This window comes from Phyllobates terribilis, unplaced genomic scaffold (assembly GCF_046119375.1).
Source record: "Phyllobates terribilis strain yellow unplaced genomic scaffold, ASM4611937v1 Scaffold_8__6_contigs__length_399053987, whole genome shotgun sequence".
Classification (NCBI taxonomy): Eukaryota; Metazoa; Chordata; class Amphibia; order Anura; family Dendrobatidae; genus Phyllobates; species Phyllobates terribilis.
This window is the reverse complement of record NW_027362768.1, coordinates 186,137,461-186,157,852: the sequence shown is the minus strand read 5'-3', so window position 1 is coordinate 186,157,852 and position 20,392 is coordinate 186,137,461. Positions and strand designations below refer to the sequence as shown.

Sequence of the window (20,392 nt, the reverse complement as noted above, 5' to 3'; positions counted from 1 at the left end):
AAGTAACCAATGTATTTACTGCATGCTGTGACTTGTAGTTCCCCAAAATCCAAAGAACTGCGACCATTTATATAGCAAAACAGATCGGCTGGGGCATGTAGTCCCTCTGCTCAGCGTGGTGGAGAGGTCTCCGTCACCAGTTTACAATTTGAACATTTTGGGGGCTGGAACCTCAATTTCTAAGTTCTGCTGTCACCTGTAGTTCCTCACCAACACCTGGTGGTCAAGGACTAGTCTTCCAGCAGTCTGGTGCTGAACTGCAGGTCAGTAAGCTGCCACCTCCAGTCACCCAGAAGCCTAGTCTTCAGCAAAACCTAAGGGTCAGCTACCCATGTCTATATATCTCAAGCAGCTGCGACTTGTAGTTCCCCATTGTCCAGAGTGCCAAACAAAGGCAGATGGACATGTACAATGTGATTGAAGACAAGGAGTCACAGGGTGCACAAAAGCAAGGAATAGGGAATTACAGGTCACAGCATGCCATCAGCCATTTGGGGGATCTAAAACTCCCTGTATTCCCTAGTAAGACTTGCTGCAACTTTTAGTCCCCCTCGTAGTCTGATACGCAGTAAAGAACTACAACCCTCACTTGCTGAAATTTAACCTGCTAAGGTCAGTAGTCCTGTTCCATCATCTCCCCCTATACTGTACTTGCTATCAAGCTGAACCCCTCCAGAGACCCCCGGGAGGAGCAGTAGGAACCTCTGCCTTTCTATCCCTTTGTCTTATTCTCCCAAAAAAACCTTATTATGAAAGCTTTCTCATTAGGATAAAACACAACATGTGAGTGACCCCAAATCATATGTGAGGAACTAGCAAAAATCAAGCCTACCCCAAACAGTGTGGTGCTAATTAACATCCAGCTCCAGCCTGACAGGGTAAAGCCCAAATCACTGAGCTGCAGAGCAGAGACCTGGAGGGGAGAGCAGAGGCTCAGGGCACAGCTCCAGCTCCAGCACCAGCAGCAGCACCAGCACCTTCATCATCATCATCATGACCTTCTTCTTGACTTTTAGGGGGATCATTACTTCTGGTAACTTAGTTATTTTTTTGTAGATTTGCAGCAGTATTCAGGCATAGCAGGAGTTCAGCTGCAGGTAAGGACACAAGGTTTGCAACTTGGATAATAAATAGATTGTGTGTTAATAAATGCAGCAGATCTGGGTTTGTCATTAAGCTCTTTGGGGTTGTAATGTTTGGGCAGTTTACAGTTTGCATTGGTTGCTGGCCAAATGATCTCTGTTGCAAAAGATGCTCACAATCTCCATTTGATTCATGGGTTTTGTGCACACTCCAGTGAGGTGCAGCCCCATATTATATAACAGATCAGACTGGATTTAGGTTATTTTTGATGCATTTTTGTAATTAAGGAAAAATATATTTTTCTGCAAACCCTTCCGAACGAATAAAAAATATAAAAAGAAATCTACATTATGATAGATTCCTTGCATGATCCATTAGGCTGGATCCTCTTTAATAGCATTATTTATTAATAATCATATTTAATATGAAATTTGCTGTGGCAAGATGTTGAATTAAAGTCTGTAGTAAAATATTAAAAATGCAGTTTATTATATTACTTGCTATATGTTTATGCATTATCAAGATCAATTTACTTTTTTCTTTCCATAATACAGCATCCTCTGTTAATGGTTAAGATGGTTTTTTTTTTTCAGTTCCATTTCTTTTCCCCATAGGCTTTTTTACATTAGAGCAAAAAATATGCATGTGCAAAATAAATAAGTCACCTAAAACACAGGATAAATAGCAGGTTATAGAGACCTTTAATGCTAGGAATTCAGCTATTTGCAAATAAAGGATGCAATGACTTTTTTTTTTTCCCCCCATTTGCAATATTTCGGACACGTTGTACATTCTAGTGTTAGGTCACGAGTGGAGGTTTTTTTTCCTCATAGGGAACTCCAGTTTTGCCATCAGTTTTTAAAAAAAAAATAAATAAATAATGAAGAAAAAGCACAGCACAAAAACACCTGTATCGATAAAACTCTGCTGCAGTTTTTATGTCAATGCCAGAAGTAAATCCAGCAGGAAGGATTAGTAGCAGTCCTTACTATATATATTTCCTATTTTTTACAAATCCACTTCTCACTTTGGCTAAAAACATTACATCAGAAACTGCAGCGACATTTTTCCAAAAAGTGTTGTGTGTGAAAGCATCCCAAGACTGCACAAAGTCACAAAAAGTAACTTGGCTCTGTTATGTCTGCATGACTAGGTGTATTTAGGAATAATTCTATACCAGCGTATTTCCTAATATTGGTTAACTAGACGTCATAAATTTATTACCATGGTGCAAGCTGTGTGATAGATTTGTCTCGCCTGTCTAGAAGTTAAACACTTTCTCTTACTTATGCCAAGAGTATGTGCACCAAAGGTTTGTAGACATTTCTTTTTTTTTTTTTCCTCTCCAAAATCCTCTAACTCTTGGGAAAACTCTTCCAATTCATTTCTATAGGAAATCCACTTCTATTTGTAAGCATGTGTGCATTCAATGTCATTTTCAGGTGGATACTGCCTGGGACCTGCCTAAAAAAAAGTGCTAAAAAAACAAAAAGCTCCAAAGAATCAAAGAATGAACATAACGCACAGCAATAGGAAGTGACTGGTCCACCAGCATTTTCCTAAAGCATCTTCTTTTTCAAAAAAGATGCAGGTTTTGATAAATGTCTGGTGGAAAAAAGAAAGTGAATGTCAGTGTCACCTCTTTGCCTACTTTGGACATTGAAGGAGATGCCACCAATCAGAAGTCTGCAAACAATACTTCAGGAAAAAATGCTTAAAAAATCACTCTGGGCTATGTGCAAACAGACCTTTCTCAAGGAGTTTTTAGATGCAGAAACTCTCAAAACTCCGCAGAAACTTTCCTTTTCTACTCTGAAAACTGCAAAAAGACTGTGTGCACATATCGTCAGGAATAGACAAACTCAAGAAAAAGGAGCGTTTCCTGGGGTTTCTGCTTGAAAAACTCATGTTTTTTGAATGCCTCATAATAAAATTCCATGTGCACATACCCTTTAAACTTAGTATTTTTTTCATGAGTTTTGTTATCATGGAACTCTCCGAAAACCAAAAGTTTGCATTGGAGAGTTTCTGCAACAAAAAGTGAAAAAAAGAAAATAAAATATCATAGTCCACGCTGCCTTCTCTGAATAACTGTAGACCATTAACTTGAACCAAACAACTGACGCGTCAATAATAAATTTGGTGCAAATCATGGCTTCACCTTTCTATTTCACATGGCTATTTTTGAGTATGCAGCAGTGCTGACTGAGCGTTGTACACCGAGACACCAAAAATGGTCCAATTTCTGGTACATTATGGACTATTGAAATGATGCATTTGGTGCAACTTGCTACTTATGTTAGAGATGTAATCATCCTTACACCACCCACCACTTCATGACTGACATACATATATCCAAAAATTCCATGGCAAGAACCTGTGCATGTTTTATGGAACATTTTATGTTATCCTATTAGTTACTTCTCTTTTTCCTACTGTTCAGAAACATCTAAAGCAAATACATGTTTTTTTCATGTTGTGTGCTCAATTAGGGATACAATTATTTTCCATTTTGCTTTATGCAATATTGTTTACACATGAGTCTGCGGGTAAACCCATTCATTACATTGCTCCATGTAGATAACCTCTAGGTAGCTATAGCATATAATCCATACTAGATGACACTTTGTCTTATATTGTTCATATGTAGACTAAATGGTTGTAATTGTGCATGAGACCTCATGTAGACAGTAGGTACGTTTTATATATGCTACAGATATAATATAATCAGGAGTATAATGTATAGGACTAATGGATAAGTACCGGTACTGAAAACCAGATAATACCCTGTGCTTGGTCTGCATCCTGGTTCATTGCCCTCTCCTTAGTTTAGCTGGTGTATATAATGTAATATATTAGAGATCTTAGTTAAATCAATGATCATTCACTAGGCTGTAATATATATGATCTGTTAATAACCTGAAAGGAACACTTTGACAAATGTTCACCCAAAACATGAACAATCCCTATACTTTGCCCTTCCTTGTACTCTGCAGGCTCTATTGACAGCTCCCATTCATTTCCAGGGCACTGTGCTCTGCCCTATCTGCCCCCATTGAATCTTGATATTTTAATGAAATAAATGGGAATTAGTAAATTATGACTCTGGAAGATTATTTAGGGTTGATGTAAGCATAGCACACAGAGTAAACACAGGTTATTAGGAGAGGGTCTGGGGTGCAGGCAATGAATGGGAGGGCACAGAGGATTAGAGGTCCTGAAGTGTCCTACAAACTGAGGCTGTGGCTTTAAGCCCTGCACACAAATGTGCCAACCTGGGGCAATGTTCTGAATTCATATTAAAATAAATCTATTTTTTTTCTTATTTATTAATTTTAAACTTTTTTTGTTTAAAAAATAAATAAAACAATTCAAGATTTTTTTAATTCTTTTCAAACTTGGCAGGAATGTAAAATCCAGGAATTTTTTTTTAATTTTGCTGCAAAAATATATTAATAAAGTAAATTCGGAATTGAGTCTAATCAAGTTTCAGAACTGGCAGTCATCACGGTCCACAAACAGTTAAGTAATCATATTAGCTCTGCTGTGTGTGTGTGTGTGTGTGTGTGTGTGTGTGTGTGTGTGTGTGTGTGTGTGTGTATATATATATATATATATATATATATAAAAGAAACAAATCTATACAGGTAAAACACATTTATATAAGGTGAGATTCTTATTAGTTGCTCAGATTTGTTATTGACATGAGCCCCATTCTGGCTAAATATAAGCTCTCTTGGATTCAGGATCCTGATGTTACAAATCTGCACTATACTTGGAACAATATATTCCATAGGTAATTATATCAACAGAACTTGTGTTTCAGTATACAAGACCCCACTGAAGATCTAGAAGCGTGATCTCCCAATGATGAGTGAATTTTTTAAATTTATTATTATTATTTATTCACTGGTCATAGGGAAATAATAGGAGTAGATCATTGGTTTCCTTTATACTGTGCTATAAGTTCTATAGATAAAATGACCTATGAAATATTTATTATATATTCCTAGGAAAAGTGTATAAATAAAATAATGCTAAAAAAACACAGAACATTTTAACTATGAATGTATTATAACAAAAAAAGAAATATAAATATTTCCAATAATAATTACATATTTAATCTTTCCTGTTCCCAGACATTACACATATATCCACCTCCCTAACTTGACTTGTCCCAGTGGTGTATGCACTGAACATGCAGGTAGGTTTATGCAGTATACAAATGTGAACTAGTGTATTTTGCTCTGTATATTTACATATATAGCTTATATTGATATTCATAATATTATATTAACTATAAAAACTAATGCTAAACTTGTTTACCTGCAGTCCTATGTAATATTGTGGATAGTCACTATTCTGCAGTCACTGTGTACATACATTACATTACTGATCCTGAGTACATCCTGTATTATACTCCAGAGCTGCACTCACTATTCTGCTTGTGCGGTCACTGTGTACATACATTACATTACTGATCCTGAGTTACATCCTGTATTATACTCCAGAGCTGCACTCACTATTCTGCTGGTGCAGTCACTGTGTACATACATTACATTATTGATCCTGAGTACATCCTGTATTATACTCCAGAGCTGCACTCACTATTCTGCTTGTGCGGTCACTGTGTACATACATTACATTACTGATCCTGAGTTACATCCTGTATTATACTCCAGAGCTGCACTCACTATTCTGCTGGTGCAGTCACTGTGTACATACATTACATTATTGATCCTGAGTACATCCTGTATTATACTCCAGAGCTGCACTCACTATTCTGCTGGTGCAGTCACAGTGTACATACATTACATTACTGATCCTGAGTTACATCCTGTATTATACTCCAGAGCTGCACTCACTATTCTGCTGGTGCGGTCACTGTGTACATACATTACATTACTGATCCTGAGTACATCCTGTATTATACTCCAGAGCTGCACTCACTATTCTGCTTGTGCGGTCACTGTGTACATACATTACATTACTGATCCTGAGTTACATCCTGTATTATACTCCAGAGCTGCACTCACTATTCTGCTTGTGCGGTCACTGTGTACATACATTACATTACTGATCCTGAGTTACATCCTGTATTATACTCCAGAGCTGCACTCACTATTCTGCTGGTGCAGTCACTGTGTACATACATTACATTATTGATCCTGAGTACATCCTGTATTATACTCCAGAGCTGCACTCACTATTCTGCTGGTGCAGTCACAGTGTACATACATTACATTACTGATCCTGAGTTACATCCTGTATTATACTCCAGAGCTGCACTCACTATTCTGCTGGTGCGGTCACTGTGTACATACATTTACTGATCCTGAGTTACATCCTGTATTATACTCCAGAGCTGCACTCACTATTCTGCTGGTGCGGTCACTGTGTACATACATTACATTACTGATCCTGAGTTACATCCTGTATTTTCCTCCAGGTTTGCACTTCTGCTGGTTGTTATTGGAAACAGTCAGTAAGTTGCACTCAGATGCGGTTCAGCTTAGCTGAGCTCCAATTATGAAGTGGGGGGCAGTTTGATTTTTCTACATCAGGAATAAATGCAGAAATCACAGGTCATTCATTACAGGATTATGTTATGTGGCTACTTTTCTTACCTGACATTGAGAACAATACTGCGGCTCATAAGCAGTTGAAGAATTATTCTAAGTAGCCACTTTCATGTTGAGATATTTCTTCAGTGACCTTTACATTGGATTTCACTCTCACGGCCACATATGCAATGGTAAAAATGGAAAAAATGCATGATTTACCTTCTATAGATATTGCATTTTTACTATATACTAGAATGGATGTAAATTTCATTTGTCTGCATAATAAGTTATGCTCCAGAGCTGCATTTCTAATTCTGCGTGTGGCTAATAAAGCAATTGACAAACATGTTAACAGACGCACTCCTAACCACTTTTTGCTTATATCTTATGGTTCTCTCTGTACTCTGTACTTTTTTATAGCAAATGGCAATCTACTGTAAACAGTCCCATTGTTATCAATTTGGTTCTCTTTTGAACCAAATGGGACAACTAGATCAATACATGAGAAAGATATGTCGTTCCCATGAGGCCAGGCCAAGATGGATGTGATTCTATGCACCCACCCTTCTCTTCTGCAGCAATCTCCAGGGCAAGCCCCATGAGAACTATGCATTCAACAAACTTTGCATAAATCAATGGTACAAATTAATATAAGAAAGTTTTGTAACATGTATTATCATAAAAATGTACTTCTCTCTCCACTTATGAGCCTCTTCTTTGCTTTCTCACCCCTCCTGCCTTCTGAGCTCAACATCCACTCAAAAAAAACCAGCTCAACTCAGTCTTGCTCAAGACAAGAGGGATTGCCATCACAGTGAGGTGTCAGTTTACACTCCTTATTGTATTTTATGGGGAGGAGCAGAGTGAGAAAACAGAAGCAGACAGCGAGAGACACCGAAGATAATGCTGAGCTTTCTAACAAGTCTTTTACCTCTCCCTAGAGCTGGATTCACATCCACACAGCTTAGGAGTTCTTTATAATGTCCTCAGTGCAGATGCTTCTGTCTGTTTGCTAATTAAGGAATGAAGAGCTGGAATCCCTAATATTTGTGAATGAGAGACAGCAAAGCATCTCATTTCTACCTACTAGCTGAGAGTCAATTGCAAATTTAGTGATTGTGCCTGCAGAGGGGAAAACTGGTGAAAATGCAGGATACATGTAATATAATTGCCAGAACTAGTGTTATTTCTCATGTACACGTACGACAATGTATTCTGCAAAGTTACTTGATAGTACAGTTTGTAGCATCGGCGTCTCTGCCCCCTGCCAGGCAGAGACGCCGTCCCTCTCACCTCCCCGCTCCCCGCGCGGCGTCCTCCAGCGCTCCTCTTCCTGCAGCGGCCGGCGCGCGCTCTTTCCCGGGCACTGTGCTTAGGGCGCGCGCGCTCCCTCTCTCTTAAAGGGGCCGCGCGCGCCGTCCTAAGGAGTCCCCGGACAATAGCCGGAGGACCTCCCATATTTAAGGCACCTCCTCCAAAATGGAGGTGCCCGAGCAAAAGTTGTTGCACAAGTATACTTACCTCTGCTTCAGCCCTCAGGTCCTGTTGCCAGCCTGACTATCAGTACTGTCTGCCAGCTTGTCTACTCTCCAGCCCGACAGTCTGTCTCCGGTCATCCGCCAGTCGGTCTATGGGCAAGTCCACCTGCTTACCAGGAAGCACCTGCCAGTTACCTGCCTGCTACCTGCCGTACCTGCTAATCCGCTCACCTGGGAGCGCTCGCCTGCTACCCGTCTGTTACCTGCTAGCCTACCTGGAGACTCTGCCGTCACTTGCCGTGACCACCTGCCTGCTAGCCTAGAGACTTCAGCCTGCTTGGCCGTCACTTGCCGTGACCACCTGTTTGCCTACCTGGAGGCTCCTGCTGTCACTTGCTGTGTCCACCTGCCTGGTAAACCTAGAGACTACCACTTGCTCTGCTGTCACGTACAGTGACCACCTGTCAGCTAACCAGAGACTTCTGCCTGCTTGCTGTGTCCATCCGCCATACCGGTCAGTCCCAGCCATCTGACCCGTGGGAGCTACCTGCTCTCTTACAAGGTTGTCCCCAGAGTAGCACCTGGTCCCTCTGACCGGATCCTCCCTGGTCACGGAGTCGTTAGCCGCCGTCCGACCAGGGTCGGTTCGGGTTGAATCTTAGTTACGCCCCTCTGGGTCCCTCCTTGCACCGCGGCACAGAGGTTCCACCACCCGGACCCGTAACAGTTTGCTCGGGCCATGGAACCCGGTGGCACCCAAGCTCCCTCGCTCTCTGACCTATACCACGAAGTCTCCCATCAGAGATCCCAACAGGAATCCATCCTGAACCACCTGCGGAATGTCAACTCCCGCCTGGACACACTGACTACTCCACCAGTACCCGCCTCTAGTTGTACGACTCGCACCCCGGCAGCACCGCTGCCCATCAATACCATGGTATCTGGCCCCGGTCCCCGGCTTTCTGCACTGCCTCGTTTTGGTGGAGACCCCGCCTTGGCTCGAGGTTTCATAAACCAGTGCACCCTGCACTTTGAACTCTTGGCACATCAGTTTATCTCCGACCGGGCCAAAGTGACATTCATCATGTCCCATCTCACTGGGGAGGCACTGGCTTGGCTAAATCCCCTGTGGGAGAGAGGGGATCCCCTGGTGTCCGACCTGTCATCTTTCCTCACTGCTTTCCGGAAAGTCTTCGATGAACCAGGACGTAAGACCTCCATCTGCCTCCTCTCTGCTACGTCTCCGCCAAGGGAGTCTCACCGTGGGCCAATATGCCATACGGTTCCGCACCCTCGCTTCTGAGCTTGCCTGGGATAACGAGGCCCTGGTGTCAGTCTTCTGGGAGGGCCTTTCCGGTCGGATTAAAGACGAGCTCGCTGGTCGGGACATTCCTACCTCCCTGGATGACCTGGTGTCGCTGGCTACCCAGATTGACATCCGGTTTCAAGAGCGCACCAAAGAGACCACCCGTGAGAGAAGGTTTCCCCGCCTTGCTCCTACTTTCCAGAGACCTGTCTCCTCATCTGTCACTCCCCGGGCGCACTCACCCGAGCCCATGCAGATCGACCAGACCACTATTGTCAAATCTCGCCAAGAGTCACGCCGATCCGTGGGGAGCTGTTTCTATTGTGGCAGTAAGGAGCACCTGATCCGTTCCTGCCCGGAGAGGCCGGGAAACTCCAGTGTCTAGGACCGCTCGGAGAGGTCGCCCTGGACAAAAGTAAGCCCTCTCCATCCCTGACTTTGGCTGTCTCTATCTCCTGGGGAGAGAACCGTCACTTTGAACTCGCCCACCTGGATTCTGGAGCTGCTGGAAACCTCATTTCCCAGTCCCTGGTTGAGAAATACCGTATTCCCACCAAGTCTCTGGCTGAACCATTGTCTGTCGCCTCCGTGGATGGAAGACTCCTTCCGGTGACCATCCTGCTCATCACGGAACCCATAACCCTGCAGGTGGGAATGCTACACTCTGAGAAAATCTCCTTCCATGTGCTACCCAGACTCTCTCACTCCCTATTGCTAGGCCTACCTTGGCTCCAGACACATGAACCCGTGTTGAACTGGCAATCCGGTGAAGTACTCCGGTGGGGGCCGGACTGCCATAAGACCTGCCTGGTTCCGGTTCGTCCACCACCTACCACAGCTAATTTACCCGGTCTTCTGGCTACTTACTGGCCCTATGCTGACGTCTTCGGTAAAAAGGAAGCAGAGACATTGCCACCTCATAGGCCATATGATTGCCCGATCGACCTGGTACCTGGCGCCACTCCACCCCGTGGCCGTATTTACCCGTTGTCTGCGGCCGAAACCCGGGCCATGTCTGAGTACATTGAAGAGAATCTGGCTAGGGGATTCATCCGGAAGTCTACCTCCCCGGCTGGAGCCGGATTCTTCTTTGTCAGAAAAAAGGATGGCTCGCTACGCCCCTGTATTGACTATAGAGGACTCAATCAGATCACGGTAAAGAATAAATACCCCCTGACACTCATCTCCGAGTAGTTTGACCGCCTTAAAGGCGCCAGGATCTTTTCCAAGCTGGATCTACGTGGAGCATATAACCTGGTCCGTATCCGGCAAGGAGACGAGTGGAAGACGGCATTCAATACCCGGGACGGTCACTATGAGTACCGTGTGATGCCCTTCGGTCTCTGCAATGCTCCCGCCATCTTCCAAGAACTGGTCAACGACATCTTCCGTGATCTTCTTTACTCCTGCGTGGTGGTATACCTGGACGACATCTTGGTCTTCTCTCCGGATCTTCCCACACACCGGAGGGATGTTCGTCAGGTCCTGCTTAGGCTCAGGCAGAACCACCTCTATGCTAAATACGAGAAGTGCCTCTTCGAGCAGACCTCTCTTCCATTCCTGGGCTATGATATCTCCCAGACAGGCTTGCGAATGGATCCCGAGAAACTCTCTGCTGTCCTAAAGTGGCCCCGTCCGGAGGGGTTTTAGGCGATTCAGCGATTCCTGGGCTTCGCCAATTACTATAGTCTCTTCATTCCACACTTCTCGTCCCGGACGGCTCCCATATCTGCGCTCACCCGTAAGGCAAATCCCAAGGTATGGTCGCCCGAAGCCGAGGAAGCCTTCCTTTCCTTAAAGCAAGCCTTCTCCTCTGCCCCAGTACTGCACCGTCCGGACTGCAATAAACAATTCTACCTGGAGGTTGATGCTTCCTCCTCCGGAGCCGGTGCGGTGCTCACCCAAAAATCTTCTTCCGGGAGAATGGTAACCTGCGGCTTCTTCTCCAAAATCTTCTCCTCATCTGAGTGCAACTACTCCATAGGAGACCGGGAGTTGCTAGCCGTCAAATTGGCGCTGGAGGAGTGGCGCTACCTGCTTGAGGGGGCTCTATACCCGGTGATCATCTATACAGATCACAAAAATCTGGCATATCTCCAGAATGCCCAAAGACTCAATCCGCGTCAGGCCCGGTGGTCTTTGTTCTTTGCCCGCTTCGACTTCCTCCTACATTTCATCCCGGCGGACAAAAATGTCAAAGCCGATGCCTTGTCCCGATCCTTCCTGTCCTCCGATCTAGAGGAGGAGCCTATGCACATCATCGACCCCTCCAAGGTGATGAAGCTGGTCCCCTTGGATGTAATTCGTCTTCCACCCGGTAAGACGTTTGTAGCGGTTCCAGACCGTGAGAAGGTTCTTCGCTGGGGTCATTCTTCTAAACTTGCTGGCCAAAAGAAGACCTTCCAGCTCATTACCCGGCATTACTGGTGGCCTACCCTGCGTAAGGATGTGGTAGACTTCGTCTCAGCCTGTTCATCTTGTGCCCGCATCAAAGTTCCCAGACACTTACCAGCCGGTCATCTGCTGCCCCGTGGCAACACATTGCTATGGACTTTATTACGGAACACCCTGTTTCTGCCGGTTGTACAGTCATTTGGGTGGTCGCGGACCGCTTTTCTAAAATGGCCCACTTCATTCCTCTGCCTGGTCTCCCGTCTGCATCTGAGCTAGCTAAGGACTTCTTTCACCATATCTTTCGTCTCCATGGCCTACCCCTCCACATCGTGTCGGATTGAGGGGTTCAGTTCACCTCACGCTTTTGGAGAGCTACCTATAAGCAGCTGGATATCACCCTGGATTTCTCCTCCGCTTACCACCCTCAGTCCAATGGTCAAGTAGAGCGGATCAACCAGATCCTTACCGGCTACCTCCGGCACTTTGTCAATGCCCACCATACTGATTGGGTGGACCTCCTACCATGGGCCGAATTCTCTTATAACAATCATGAGAGCGAATCCACTTCCAAGTCCCCGTTCTTTATTGTCTATGGCCAACACCCCCGGACTTCGTTTCCCGTCTCCGCTTCGGTAGACAACCCTGCTGCAGAGTCTCTGGTCAGTGATTTTTCCACTATTTGGGAGAATACTAGGTCCGCACTTCTTCAGTCTTCCGAGCGGATGAAGAGATTTGCTGACAAAAAAAGTCTGGATTCACCTCAATTCCGTCCGGGAGACAAGGTTTGGCTCTTCTCCAAACATGTGCGGCTCAAAATACCTTCCTACAAGCTGGGTCCTCGGTTCATCGGTCCATTTGAGGTCCTTAAACAGATCAATCCAGTGGCCTACAAGTTGAAGCTTCCACACACCTTACGCATTCCCAACTCCTTCCACGTATCTCTCCTCAAACCTGCTGTCTTTAACTCTTTCTCCAATAATTCAGGCGCGCCTCCTGCTCCGGTTGCTGCTGAGGACGTTTTTGAGGTAGAAAATGTTCTGGCCACCAAGAGGGTAAGGGGAAAACTTTTTTTTCTGGTGGATTGGAAGGGGTTTGGCCCAGAGGAGAGAACTTGGGAACCCAGGGAGAACAGCCACGCCCCGCTTCTCCTTGGAAAATTTCTTGTCAGCCTAAAAAAGAGGGGGTGTAAAGGGGGGGGTACTGTAGCATCGGCGTCTCTGCCTCCTGCCAGGCAGAGACGCCGTCCCTCTCACCTCTCCGCTCCCTACAGCGCTCCTCTTCATGCAGCGTCCGGCGCGCGCTCTTTCCCGGGCACTGTGCTTAGGGCGCGCGCGCTCCCTCTCTCTTAAAGGGGCCGCGCGCGCCGTCCTAAGGAGTCCCCGGCCAATAGCCGGAGGACCTCCCATATTTAAGGCACCTCCTCCAAAATGGAGGTGCCCGAGCAAAAGTTGTTGCACAAGTATACTTACCTCTGCTTCAGCCCTCAGGTCCCGTTGCCAGCCTGGCTACCAGTCCTGTCTGCCAGCTTGTCTACTCTCCAGCCCGACAGTCTGTCTCCGGTCATCCGCCAGTCGATCTATGGGCTAGTCCACCTGCTTACCAGGAAGCACCTGCCAGTTACCTGCCTGCTACCTGCCGTACCTGCTAACCCGCTCACCTGGGAGCGCTCGCCTGCTACCCGTCTGTTACCTGCTAGCCTACCTGGAGGCTCTGCCGTCACTTGCCGTGACCACCTGCCTGCTAGCCTAGAGACTTCAGCCTGCTTGGCCGTCACTTGCCGTGACCACCTGCCTGGTAAACCTAGAGACTACCACTTGCTCTGCGTCACGTACCGTGACCAACTGTCAGCTAGCCAGAGACTTCTGCCTGCTTGCTGTGTCCATCCGCCATACCGGTCAGTCCCAGCCATCTGACCCGTGGGAGCCACCTGCTCTCTTACAAGGTCGTCCCCAGAGTAGCACCTGGTCCCTCTGACCGGATCCTCCCTGGTCACGGAGTCGTTAGCCGCCGTCTGACCAGGGTCGGTTCGGGTTGAATCTTAGTTACGCCCCTCTGGGTCCCTCCTTGCACCGCGGCACAGAGGTTCCACCACCTGGACCCGTAACACAGTTACTCTTTAAACAAGCAATGACTGCTGGGAGATTAAAGCTCTGAAGCCTGCATAAATGTGACTGCAGCTCTTATGTTAAATAGAGACTGTAACTCTGGATAATTACAGTCACAGAATGTCAGGGTTTGCTGGGCGTTGTAGTTCTGCGACAGCTGAAAGGCACCCCTCCACATTTGAAATATTCTGTTAGGACATTTCCCTGACTGTGATGCTGCCATGTGCCGGTGTTATAAGCCTGACAGGTGTAATGACAGCTCCGCTGGATATCCCCCCCATCACAGCCTGTCCTGTTTATTTATGTGGCTGCTTCAGGTGCTGGAGAAGTCTGTCTGACATAGGAAATCTCCAGACCCCAGGACTCTGCAAGTTGCTTAGGTAATAGTTCCCTTCTGTTTAGTAGGAAGTGGGTTGACCTAGGCGGTCAAGGTCTGATCTCCATCCCCCTCCAGTATGAGGGGTGGTAATTGCTTTTAGACCTTGAATATTGGCATTTGGCATGAAGTGGATGACGGCTGATTTAACGGTATAGTGAGGATATCAATTACAAATAACTGTGATTAACGCCAAAGCAGCAATTCGACACCCAACTAGAACCATGTACAGGTCTCCATAATTGGAATGGGACCCGTGCACCCAGCCGTGCAGTGGCATCGCTCCCATACGCCCGCACAGCCCCTTCAGTCTGTATATATGGAATTGCGTGTGAATAATCCACAATGTACAATGAGAACATTGTGGGCAAGAGTGCACCACCAAAATTATACAGAAAATTAAGGGCAGGTCTCAGTTAGTTAGAATATAGTCCAGTAACCAACAAACGGATAACGAGCAAAATACAGGAAAAGATGTGCTTAATTACAGAGCTGAGGGAAAAAACAAAAGGGAGGAAAAATTAATAAAAATGATCTACTGACGAAACCAACCTCAAGATGTCTGCCCCGTGTTATATACAGTAGGGAGAATAAGTATTTGATACACTGCCGATTTTTGCAAATTTTTCCACCTACAAAGAATGGAGAGGTCTGTAATTGTTATCGTAGGTCACTTCACCTGTGAAAGAGACAGAATCTAAAAATAAAATCCAGAAAATCACATTGTATGATTTTTACATACTTATTTCATGCAATAAAATTCAAATTAATTAGTTGATACAATAGATAATATTTGGTCCAGAAACCTTTGTTTGCAATTACAGATGTCAGACGTTTCCTCTAGTTCTTGACCAGGTTTGCACACACTGCACCAGGGATTTTGGCCCCCTCCTCCATACAGATCTTCTCCAGATCTTTCAGGTTTCGGGACTGTCGCTGGGCAACATTGAGTTTCAGCTTCCTCCAAAGATTTTCTATTGGGTTCAGGTCTGGAGACTGGCTGGCCACTCCAGGACCTTGAAATGCTTCTTACGGAGCCACTCCTTAGTTGCCCTGGATGTGTGTTTCGGGTAATTGTCATGCTGGAAGACCCAGCCACAACCCACCTTCAATGCTCTTACTGAGGAGATTGTTGGCCAAAATCTTGCAATAAATGACCCCATCCATCTTCCCTTCAATACGGTGCAGTTGTCCTGTCTGTTTTGCAGAAACACACTCCCAAAGTATGATGTTTCCTCCACCATGCTTCATGGTTGGGACGGTGTTCTTGGAATTGTACTCCTCCTTCTTCTTCCTCCAAACACGGCAAGTGGAGTTGATACCAAAAAGTTATATTTTGGTCTCATCTGACCACATGATCTTCTCCCATGCCTCTTCTGATCCAGATGGTCATTGGGGAACTTCAAATGGGCCTGGACATGTGCTGGCACGAGCAGGGGGACCTTGCATGTCCTGCAGGATATTAATCCATGACGGGGTAGTGTGTTACTAACGGTAATGTTTGAGACTGTGGTCCCAGCTCTCTTTAGGTCATTGACCAGGTCCACCTGTGTAGATCTGGGCTGATTCCTGACCTTTCTCAGAATCATCCTTACCCCACAAAGCGAGAACTTGCATGGAGCCCCAGACCGAGGAAGATTGACAGTCATCTTGTGTTTCTTCCATTTTCTAATAATTGTGCCAACAGTTGTTGCCTTCTCACCAAGCTTCTCGCCTATTGTCCTGTAGCCCATCCCAGCCTTGTGCAGGTCTACAATTTTGTCCTTGGTGTCCTTAGACAGCTATTTGGTCTTGGTCATGGTGGAGAGATTGGATTGTGATAGATTAAGTGTGTGGACAGGTGTCTTTTATACAGGCAACAAGCTCAAACAGGTGCAATTAATCCAGGTAATGAGTGCAGAGAAGGAGGACTTCTTAGTTTTTCTTTAACAGCTCTGTGAGAGCCAGAATTCTTGCTGGTTGGTCGGTGATCAAATACTTATTTCATGCAATAAAATGAAAATTAATTATGTAAAAATCATACAATGTGACGTTCTGTTTTTTCTTTTTAGATTCTGTTTCTCACAGGTGAAGTGTACCTACGATAAAAATTACAGACCTTTCCATTCTTGGCAACTTGCAAAATCGGCAGTGTATCAAATACTTATTTTCGCCAACGTATGATAGGTTGTCTATCGTATTTCTTTATCCAATCAATAATAAATATATATTAAAGGGGCTGTCCAGTGAAGATGAAGATAACTTATCACCTAACCAAAAAGATAATTTATAGATAGGTGGAGGTTCCAGAGGTCAGACCGCCACCAATCAGCTGAACGAGACACTTTTATCGTTGTTAAAGTGGAGTGGTAGTGCACATGGCCGACCACTGCTTCTAGCATTCATATTCTATGGGGCTGCTGGAAAAAGCCAAGATCAGTTCTTAGTAGCTTCTTAGAGAATGAATATATTTAATATTTTTTTTATTGTGGATTTTAGGATATGTTCACATTTCCATTCAGTTATTCTGTTTGTCTGCTCCATTCTCAAGAACTGACAATTGGAATTAATGCAATTGCACCCATTTTGCAATGGATACGTTTTTACAAACGGAAGCAGAAGTGCCCTATTGATTTATTATGGGGTCCATCTGAGTGAGAATAGAAGAAAAGATGCATTAATCAGCAAGCATTTCTGCTTCAATTTGCATCCGTTATGTAATGGGTCCATTTTTACATTTAATTCCATTCGCCATTTCTAAAATGCAACAAACAAAATGAATGTTTGAAAAAGTGAGTGTTCCCTAAAATCCAGAAGTAAAAAAGCAAACCAATGCAAAACAACCCTAATACAGTTTTCTATGTAATCTCTGCAATGGATACTTTAAAAAGGGTTGCCAAATGGATGGTGTCAGTATGGTATGTGTTACCCATTGAGTTCTATGGGCGCGTCTCTTCAGACAATTGATGCTGACCACATTTTATCTGTTTTGTACAAAACAATTGTGGAATTGAGGGTTGTGTTTTTTTTGTTTGTTTTTTTTTTGCACAATGTCAAAAATAAATCCTATTGATGAAAGAATCAAAAAGTAATAACTCTTGGAAGGTGGGAGAGAAAAAAAACGAGAAGTGCAAAAACGAAGTATTGCTTGGGCAGGAAGGGGCTAAGTATTGATAACTTTGTGCAATTTATTGGTTTCCATAGGGATTTTCATAGTTCTCGATTTTGCACTGGGCCCAAGAGCTTCACATTACGTCTGTCTAAAGCCATGAAGCCATCTGTCTGGTTGGCCATCCATTGTAATGAAGCAGCATGTGCACAGCTGAAGTTTTTTTTTTTCTCATTCATTTTGAGAATAAATATTATTTTATTTCCCTGGAAACTGAAAATGAGAATCAGCATTTACCAGATGTCCGATGAGACATCACAGGAGTTCATCGTACGGCGCGCTTCGCCAGGTCAGACGAGACAGCTCTGCAGCCCATCAAATAGTGGACAGGGTAAAGGAGAGGAAGTGAGAAGGGCAAGCCCCAATTATAGGAAGCAATTAAAAATCTCTACTCTGTACCATTCATGGAGTCTGGATAAAGCCCCTGGGCCCCACGTGCTGCTGCATGTGATCATGTAGAACTACAAACCCCAGAAAGCAAAGCTTTGACTTGGACATGACTGGAAATCTAGTTCTAAAAATAAGCTGCACTTATAACTTTACTGACAGTATTGAAACAAAAATCTGAAGCTACCTGGAAACTGTCAACAAGCAGGCTCAGGACTTACTACTGCTGGACTTTACCCCTTGGCTCTAAATATAAGCATATTCACATGCAGAAAATTACTATTCGTGCCGCAGAGAAAAAAATAACCTTTACAGGCACGTAGTAGATCTGCCTCATGTGAATAAGACCTAAGAATGTTTCCATTCGCTGACAGTAAGCAGATTTGAAATGCAAAGTATATTGGAAAGTTGGGCGCTACCGGATCAGCCGTCACTGTATAGAAGGAGGAGGGATTGTGGAGCGCGGAGAGCGCTGCAGCATTGTGAACCGCCTCCTGGACACTAGCGGAAGCGGAGCGCCAAATTTAACTCTTCACTTTCTCATTCATGGGTGCTGTCAAAATCCTACACAGTTATGTTTAACCCTGTTGGCACTGGCCTATTTTGTGTTTTTTTCCTTTTTTTTTTTTTTGTCATCTCCTGGTGACCTGGCCATGTCCTGGTTTGATTTTTTTTGTAAGACAAATTGTAGTTTTCAAGGATACTATTCATTTTACCTTATAATGAACTGCAAGAAAAAATTCAGAGTGTGGTGACATTTGAGGTTTTGTTTTGTACAGCAGCCAAAAGGACTTGGTAACGTTATTCTTCGTATCAGTACCATTGAAGCGATAGCAAACGTGTATTTATTTTTTTAATTATTATTATTTTAGTAGCATAAAAAAAAAGATAAACTTTGTGGGGGGAAAAAAAAATTTGGTTTATATTACAGTTTTCCAAGACCTGTAACTTTTTTTTTTTTTTTTTTCTCCATCAGTGGAGCTGTGTAAAATTTGTTTCCTGGTTTGTTTGTTTTTTTACTGGTACCATCTTGGCACACGCTCATTGATTGATTGCTTTCGGACAGGTGCGAAGACTGGAAAAAAAACAAAAACAGCAATTCTGTCCATTTTTATTTTGCAAGAAATGTTTTATTTTTATATTTATTTATTTTTGAATTGAGAAAGTGGGGATGAATCAAACTTATACTTATAATCTCTTTATCTTTCAGTCCCCATAGGAAACTATTGCTTGATCTATATACTACAATACTTTATTGCAATAATGTAAAAGAAATGACGATCTCCTATGAAGCCCAGATTACGACTCCGCTTAATGGGAGTACAAAGATGGCCACAGAGGTGTCATGGCTGACCTCCACCAGATAACATGCGTCCTGATCGTATGATGTAACGTATCTGACCCCGCACACAAGGGCCAGGTGACGCCTGAAGAAAAGGCTCCATTTGATCCAGTGAGGATCTTGGAAGTTTCGTCTTTAGGAAACCTCAATTCTCTAAAGAGATTTTCACCTGGTAATGGATATATGTAATTACAAGAAGAGGAGCCATCAATCATGGAGAACAAAAGAAGGAAAACAGGATAGAGTCACAGCTGCCAATAAACTGCGCGTCCAGCCGCTGTGCAGCGACCTGTGGAGAGGGCAGCAATCCGGCAACGTGACTGAGGCCTTCATGGTACAAGAAAAAGCATCGCGAAAACATAGGCCTCATTTATCGAAACAGGAAAAATGCTTGTTGCTCATAGCAACCAATCAGAGCTCAGCTTTCATTTTATAAACTGCCCTGGAAAACTGTAAGCTGAGTTCTGATTGGTTGCTATGGTGGCAACCAGGCCAAATTCCTGTCATTACAGGCTGCCAATTTAGCCCAAAATGATTGTTTAATACGTACATGTTTTATTAATGTTTGATAAAAAAAATACAGCAGGCGTCCCTAAAAAAAATGGTTATAATATTAACCTCTTCAAGCTCCAAAATGTATATATCCGTTATGGAGTGGTGAGGCATCCGCTTAATACTCCTCAATCGCAGAGTGTCGTTTAGTTGCTATGGCAGCCGAGGGCCTTCTGAAGGACCCAATCACCACCATCTTAGTACTCCTGTGAAGCCCAGCCTCAAGCAAGGCTCAGTAGGAGTCTGTCATTTTTACTACATCCTGCAATACAGAATAATTGCAGGATAGTACAAGCTATCAGTCGCAGGTTCAAACTCCTAGAGGGACTAAAAAATAAAGGAAAAAGTAAAAAAGTTTCAATTTAAAAGTTTGAATCATTCCCTTTTCCCATCCAAAAATAAAGTAGAAATAAAACATTTGCTATTGCTGCATCTGAAAAAGTCTGATTTTATGAAAATATAAAATTATTAAACCTATAAATTAGAATGACCATTGTTTTTTTTGTTTTTTTGAGCACTGCACCTACTTAAAAATTGCAAAACTGCGGGATATAAACTTCTATATGTACCTCAAAGTGGAATCTATGATGAGTATATGTGTGCTCCCAAAAAAAAACAAGCCATCACGCAAGTCTGTCGATGCAAAAATAAAAAGTT

At 44.0% G+C, this 20,392-nt stretch overlaps 1 long non-coding RNA gene across 1 annotated transcript; it reads left to right on the top strand.

The window, feature by feature from the left end:
* Positions 1 to 772: 772 nt before the first annotated feature.
* Positions 773 to 20,055, top strand: LOC141156477 (uncharacterized). Its single transcript, XR_012247634.1, has 3 exons — positions 773 to 1,097; positions 5,223 to 5,287; positions 19,052 to 20,055. It is a non-coding gene; the product is annotated as an uncharacterized lncRNA (long non-coding RNA).
* Positions 20,056 to 20,392: the final 337 nt, after the last annotated feature.